The 7,752-nt window shown below is 42.6% G+C and overlaps 1 protein-coding gene across 2 annotated transcripts in view; it reads left to right on the forward strand.

Moving 5' to 3' along the window:
• The window catches only part of ACADSB (acyl-CoA dehydrogenase short/branched chain), a 42,655-nt gene extending 39,654 nt beyond the window's left edge, over positions 1-3,001 (forward strand). For both annotated transcript variants that reach the window (XM_032609133.1, XM_032609135.1), the window contains one exon: positions 166-3,001. The gene's annotated coding sequence lies outside the window, so the exon portion shown is untranslated. The remainder of the gene's footprint in view (positions 1-165) is intronic.
• Positions 3,002-7,752: the final 4,751 nt, after the last annotated feature.

Here is a 7,752-nt window from a genome sequence, read left to right on the forward strand (position 1 = left end):
CCATGTTTATAGTAGTACTTCTGGAAATTTTATATCGTTGAACCTTTTACTCAGTAATATGCTATTGTCTAACCTTATAGGAGATTTCAGCCTATCTGTTCCCCATTATTTCCTACATTATTTTAGAAATCTAGATGTTAGTCCCTGTTTTCATTTGTCATTCAGTGACCTGTGCCGAGCAGTCGCTGTGACCAGGGGCCCAAGGTGCTATGGACTCCAAGCTGCCATGCAAAGATGAGTAAGACCAGATTCTTATCGAAATGTATTTATGTCAGGTGTCTTTCTTCTGTTCTCATTGATGTATCCTTACACATAGAAAACCACCAAGGCCAACCCTATGCAAAAGTATTTCTTTAGATCTGTTAGAATGATAAAAATAGCGCTAAGCTCTCTTGAGCTCTTATTATGTGCCAGCCATTATTCTATGCTCTTGACACATAGTAACTCACAGCCCTATAGAGTAGGTGCTCTTGTTAGCCTATTGTAAAGGCAAGGAGACTGAGGCATGAAGAGGGAAATAAATTGCTTATTGATACATGACAGAAGTGATTCAAACTCGGGCAGTCTGGCTGTTGAAGGCCCTCCCAGATTCATTCCTTTGGGGCTTTAAGGTTTGTTCATTTTCAGGAGTCTTCTGGTAAAATGCCACTGCCAACTAGCCCTTTATTAGCTAATAATTCTTCAGGGATTGTTTCAGATCTTTTCAAGCAGAGAAGCTAGCTGAGAACATGGCCTGTAAAAGAAATGAATAGGTGTGATGGGATCATCTGTGTTCTCAGAGAAAGAATGGGAGAGTAGGTGGATAGGGCAGTAGGAAGATGCAGTAGAGCAGGGGTCCCCAACCCCTGGGCCATGGACCGATACCGGTCCTTGGTCTGTTAGGAACAGGGCCGCACAGCATGGGGGGAATGGCAGGTGAGCGAGCAAAGCTTCATCTGTATTTATAGCCACTCCCCATTGCTCGCATTACCGCCTGAGCTCCACCTCCTGTCAGTATTATGGTGAGTTGTATAATTATTTCATTATATATTACAATGTAATAATAGAAATAAAGTGCATAGTAAATGTAATGCGCGCGAATCATCCCGAAACCATGCCCCCAGCCCACGTCCGTGGAAAAACTGTCGCCCACGTCCGTGGAAAAACTCTCTTCCACGGAACCAGCCCCTGGTGCCGAAAAGGCTGGGGACCACTGCAGTAGAGGGATGAGAAAAGTACTGAAAAGGGAATTACGGAAATACCCCCCCACCAAAAAACAATCATCTCCATCACAGCCATCAAAAAGCCGCCCTGAGGTAGGAAGAAAGACAAGCAGGATGCAGATCTGAGTGGGTGTGGCTGTAGGATGTTTGACTTGCCATCACTTGTATGGATAGCTCACATTATACAGGGGAAAAAAACCTAACTTTACAAAACTTTTTTTTTTCCAAAGAAATCATGGGAAGTGTAAAACAAAATAAGGCAGGAATATAGCCAAACATAGTAGGACTTATAGGTATAAATGGGTTAAACTCACCTGTTCGAAAAAAAAGATGTCAAGATGGCACAAAAGGAAAATTTAAATCCCAGCTACATAACATTAGAAACACCTAAAAAAAGCAGCACAGGAAAGCTGAGATAAAGAGAAGGAAAAAGACCATACAAATGCTACTAAAAGGAAAGCAGGAACAGCAATCAAAACTGAATTAGGGGCTTCCCTGGTGGCGCAGTGGTTAAGAATCCGCCTGCCAATGCAGGGAGCACATTGCCACGGAGCAACTAAGCCTGTGTGCTGCAACTACTGAGCCTGCACTCTAGAGCCCATGAGCCACAACTACCGAGCCTGTGAGCCACATACTGAAGCCCGCGTGCCTAGAGCCCGTGCTCCGCAACAAGAGAAGCCACTGCAATGAGAAGCCCGCGCACCACAACGAAGAGTAGCCCCCGCTCGCCGCAGCTAGAGAAAGCCAGGACGCAGCAACGAAGACCCAACGCAGCCAAAAATAAATAATTTATTTTTTTTTAAAAACTGAATTAAAGGCAAAAATAATTTTAAAGGATAAAAGGATATCTCATAATAAAACAGGAGGACTTCACCAAGAAGTTCCAATAATCATGAAGTTTATGTCTCTAACAACATGGTTAGGAACTATATACAACTAAACAAAAAATAAAAATACAGTGAAAACATTGACAAAGCCATAATCACAGCCTCTGACTTAGAAATCAACAAGTCAAGTAGGAAATGGTAAGAACAGATAGAGAGGGATTGGGTAGCATAATTAACGAGTTTGATATATATAGAGAGAGAGAGAGAAAACTTTCTTTTCAAATGCAAATGAATTGTCTAATCTAGAATTTTGCCACAAAGGAAACTTCTACAAACTCCAGAAAGACAGACTTACAGGCAACATTCACTGTACACAATGAGAAGTAAATAACCAAAATATAGGATGCAAAAAAACTCATCATAACTTTAAGTAACCTTGGTTAATTGGAAAATAAAGATATAAATTACAAATTGTCAATAAAAGTATGGGAAACTGAGCTGTTTTAGTCAGTGCTTCTGGGAGGATGGACAAGAAGGCATGTCAGGGACCTTAAGGACAGCATAGTTTGTAGTAGTGAAAAATTAGAAATGGCTAGGTAGGAGAATATAAATCATGGACATACACACTACGTGATCCTGTGCGGCAGTCTAAAAGAATAAGACCCATGTTCTGAGGTTAAATCATCACCAGCTTATACTGTTTAAGAAAATAACAAATCACACAAGATTTGTGGAGAACAGTACAAATCTATATATTTCTGTAAGTCCAAGCATGTATATAAATTTTTAGAATAAACGGAAAATACAGTCATCACACTGAGGGCTGCGCTGGGAGTGGGGGCCAAGAAGACGGCATGAGAGTCGTTGGCATCATCTAGATTGTTTGAATTTTTATAATTTTATAATATTGTGCGATTGTAATAAAGTAAATATAATCTTGTGTAATTGAAAATAAATCAAATTAAAGCTGTGTATAGGGTTATGGAAAATTTTCACTCTTGTGCATCAATTCCCCTTTAACCAACTTTTCTGCTTTTCTCAAATAGCCACAGCTACGTAGGCAGCTCCATTCGGCCACACGGGAGACAAAGACTCTGACACAGAGAGGACAGAAAAGGGGTCTGACACCTAATCCCTTGAAGGTTTGACCTCTGTGGGTAAATAGCACTGACCGCGTTGAAAGACCCTCCCACGAAAAGCAGTGTGTGTCTTGCTTTGCTGAGCGGGGACTTCCCTGGGTTGGGTTGGGTTGGGCGAATACTCGGGTATGAACTGGACCATCCGCGCTGGCCTTGGGATTAGCATCTTGTCTTTAGTTGTAATTTGATTTTATGTGATTCAATCTGAGGTATTGAAACATAATATTTTCTTGGACAAGAGAAAAGAATTTCAAAACATCTCAAGTCCAAGGACCCAGGTTTAAATTGGGTGAGCAAAACTAGCACCTATGACCTGCAAACTAGATTTCTTTTTTAACATTTGAAATGGTATGTAAATATGTGCATAACCTCCTTAATTCTGCCTCTTGCCCACGAGGCGTAAAGAAAAGTCCGCCAGCTCATGACGAAAGCAGTGCCTCCTGAGTCTGATTTTACTCAAGTTGGTCAGCCAGGGTGTCACACCAAAAAAACAAGAAAAGAAGACCTCCCCTAGGAACTCGGGTTATTATTATCCTCTCTGAATTTCATTTGTAACCTGTCTAGCCCGATTGGCTCCTTGCTTCAATCTACAGAGGTGCTCGGGTCTCCCCATCCTTAAAGGATAAGCTTCCATGAGCCGCTGCTCCATCCTCCCTGCACCAACCCCTCGTACTCATCGCCTGATCCTTTAATCCCTTTCTGCTTGACGTTCACTTTTGTCAGTGAGTTTAAACCATGTTCTTAAAGTTATCTTTTTACCCTTAATTCGTGGCTGATTATATCCATTCCGAACATAGCTTTGGATACCCCACTTCTAAGATTCTGCTTCCTTTACTTTTTGACAAAATGTCTACTTTTGGCTGACTCTTGGTTTCTTTTCCCATGAGTGGAAATTCTACCATTTATCAAGATTCCACGATTGAAGGTCTTCTGTCCTCCACACTAACGTCCTCACTGTGTTTTAGAATAACTTCTAGTCTTTTTTTTTTTTGCGGTACGCGGGCCTCTCACCGTTGTGGCCTCTCCCGTTGCAGAGCACAGGCTCTGGACGCGCAGGCTCAGCGGCCATGGCTCACGGGCCCAGCCGCTCCGCGGTATGTGGGATCTTCCCGGACCGGGGCACGAACCCGTGTCCCCTGCATCGGCAGGCGGACTCTCAACCACTGCGCCACCAGGGAAGCCCCCTTGCCTTATTTTGCACTCAGTCATACAACAGAAACCTATCACTGTATGATGTATGTACAGTTCCTTTGCACATTAATACTCCATCTTTTCAACCCAGTTGATTTTTCCAAGTAGACAAAGGCTAAGGATACACGTATTGATTGCTGCTAAGCTCATTTTAAGTGTATTTTGTAATAAAGGGCATTTTTGAGACTGAAACAACCCTGCACTTGTCCAATGGGCAAGAAGTCTTGGGAATTACTCAGATTGAAACATACCAACATTAAATTTATTTTTTAAATTTTATTTATTTATTGGCTGTGTTGGGTCTTCATTTCTGTGCGTGGGCTTTCTCTAGTTGCGGCGAGCGGGGGCCACTCTTCATCGCGGTGCACGGGCCTCTCACTGTCGCGGCCTCTCTTGTTGCGGAGCACAAGCTCCAGACGTGCAGGCTCAGTAGTTGTGGCTCACAGACCTAGTTGCTCCGTGGCATGTGGGATCTTCCCAGACCAGGGCTTGAACCCGTGTCCGCTGCACTGGCAGGCAGATTCTCAACCACTGCGCCACCAGGGAAGCCCAGAAATGTACCAACATTAAAAGCTGGCTAGATTCATCTGTACCATTTTTCTAGGTTCCACATATATGTGCTAATATATGGTATTTGTTTTTCTCTTTCAGACTTACCTGTAGAGCAGGAATAGAGATGCACACGTAGAGAATGGACGTGTGGACATGGGAGGGGGAGGGGGAGGGGGATGAATTGGGAGATTGGGATTGACATATATACAGTACCATGTGTAAAACAGATAGCTAGTGGGAAACTGTATAGTGCGGGGAGCTCAGCTCAGTGCCCTGTGATGACCTAGATGGGTGGGATTGGGGGGTGGTAGTGGGAGGGAGGTCCAAGAGGGAGGGGATATATGTATACATATAGCTGATTGACTTCGTTGTAAAGCAAAAACTAACACAACGTTGTAAAGCAACTATACCCCAATTTAAAAAAAAATTATACAAAAAAAAAACTGTCTAGATATAGAAATGCATGGATGTTGTTTTTTCAGCATTAAAAAATGTAGGCTCCATTCATCTACTGTCGTGTTCTAAGAAGGCATCATTTGGTGGACATTCATGCTGTCTTGGGGTTAACACACTTCTCACCTCAGTTGACCCTAAGTTTATACAAATGTTTGCCTCATTCCAGCAGATGTTTTGGTCTGACAATCCAGGGCAATCTCCGGAAGAGTAAAAATTTTGAAACCAGTTTATTTCTTCATCTCTCACTGATAATGTAGATGAAGAAGAAGCTGAATCCAAATCCAATGCTGTAGTGCTCACCACTGGCCCCTTAGAGGGAGGAGCTTCATGTGATTATGCAAAAGTCAGAAGAGTCCACAGGCATCTGAAGGGAATATCTCTTGAAAGAAAATCCTCGTGCTTCCTTGGTACCATCCGGAAGAGAGTGCTCTCAGATAGGTGGGTTGGTTTTGAGGCTTTTCTGTAATTTCTCTCAAGACTCATTTTTCTCTTATGTTCTTCTGAAATTGTCCTATGCCCTTAACTTCTAACATTTTCCTGGCCCCTATTTCCTCTTACATTTTTACTACCTCACTTTATGGGTTTCCCACAGTAATTTCAGCATGCCCTGTGTAAGAGAGAACATCTCCCCCGCCAGCATTTCTGCAAGTGTTCTCTGAAGGTGAGGAGGCCAGGCCCTGATGTCCCTGGGCCTGGGGCTAGCCTACCACCAGAGGCCCAGCTATGATCTCGTTGGGTTTTTTAAAATTAATTAATTAATTAAGTTTTGGCTGAACCACATGGCTTGCAGGATCTCAGTTCCCTGACCAGGGATTGAACCCTAGGCCACAGCAGTGAAAGTCCAGAATCCTAACCACTAGGCCACCAGGGAACTCCCCTAGTCTTATTGTTTTAATCAGTAATTACTTTTTTAATTAATAAAGAGGGTGAAATTAATTAATTAAAGAATGTGCCTTCATAAAAAATGTAAATTGAAGTTAAGGCAAAGTTTAAAATTTAAATTCTTCATCTGTTTCCAAAAGTTATTTTTCTTTTAAAGTACTCAAAATTATTAATATTAAAAGGCCAGGGACTTCCCTGGTGGTGCAGTGGTTGGGAATCTGCCTGCCAATGCAGGGGACTCGGGTTCAATCCCAGGTCTGGGAAGATCCCGCATGCTGTGGAGCAACTAAGCCTGTGTGCTGCAACTACTAAGCCCTCGCACCACAACTACTGACCCCACACGCCTAGAGCCCGTGCTCCGCGACAAGAGAAGCCACAGCAATGAGAAGCCCGCGCACCACAACGAAGAGTAGCCCCCGCTCACCGCAACTAGAGAAAGCCCATGCGCAGCAACGAAGAGCCAACACAGACAAAAATAAAAAAAAATAAATAAATTTTACAGGCCAAATAAAATTCCAACTTATATAAATTTTTTGTTATTTAAATAAAACTTAATTTTTAATTTTTGAAATTTCAATTATTAAATACTTTTTATAAAAAGACCATTCACAATTCTAGTATTCAGTGTCCATCAGTTAATGTAATGAATTGGTGTCACATGCCATGCGTGTTACATGTAGACATATGTACATAAAGTTAAAAGTCGTGTGAATTATTAGTATTACAAAATGTTGTCAGCCACCATGTAAAACTGTTGGAAAGCTACGCCAATTCATGGGAACTTCTGGAACTGTCCATTGGAACACAGAGAAGCCAGAAAAGGGAAGCTCTGCTTTGGGAAATGATCATTGGTTATGCAAGGATCTATCCCACTCTTGTTTTCCAAGAGGAAGGATTTGACAAGTTAGTGAATTTGTCTTTTCCCTAAGCAAATCCTCCTCAACTCCAAAGCAGTATCTCTCTCTGATATTGTCCTCATCAGGATTCAGGCTCCTTTTGTTTCAGGCACTTTGGGCAGAGGAGATGTGGTCCCCCGTGACTTGAAAGGTGTTAGTCATGAGAGTGGATGCTTAGGGCTCAGGTCACCATGTGCCAGCATGAGCACCAGATCCCAGTGAATACAGGGACTGTTGTGTGTTTATGAAATGCAGGGCCTGGGGCAGCAGGTCCCCTTGCCCATGTCTAAGTGCAGTACTAACATTGAGAATATCCGTACAATACTTGCAGAATACATCATTCTGAAATGCTCCGAGACAACTTGCCAGATTCTTGGAACTGTGATGAAATAAGTTAAACTCCTTTATCTAGTTTTAAAATTGCTTCTGTTGCCACATCTTCATATAGGTTGTTAGTTCTAAGATTTGGTTCCTGACACAAGGAAAGCAGAGCTGGATACCACCACAGCCATTCCCAGTGTATGAACCAGGCATGTGGTATCTGAAGCAAAGCTTCTGCTTCTCAGCCTTGACTGGGAGGTCAGGTTCAAGACCAGAGAGAAAGTGG

Source organism: Phocoena sinus, chromosome 16 (assembly GCF_008692025.1).
Source record: "Phocoena sinus isolate mPhoSin1 chromosome 16, mPhoSin1.pri, whole genome shotgun sequence".
Classification (NCBI taxonomy): domain Eukaryota; kingdom Metazoa; phylum Chordata; class Mammalia; order Artiodactyla; family Phocoenidae; genus Phocoena; species Phocoena sinus.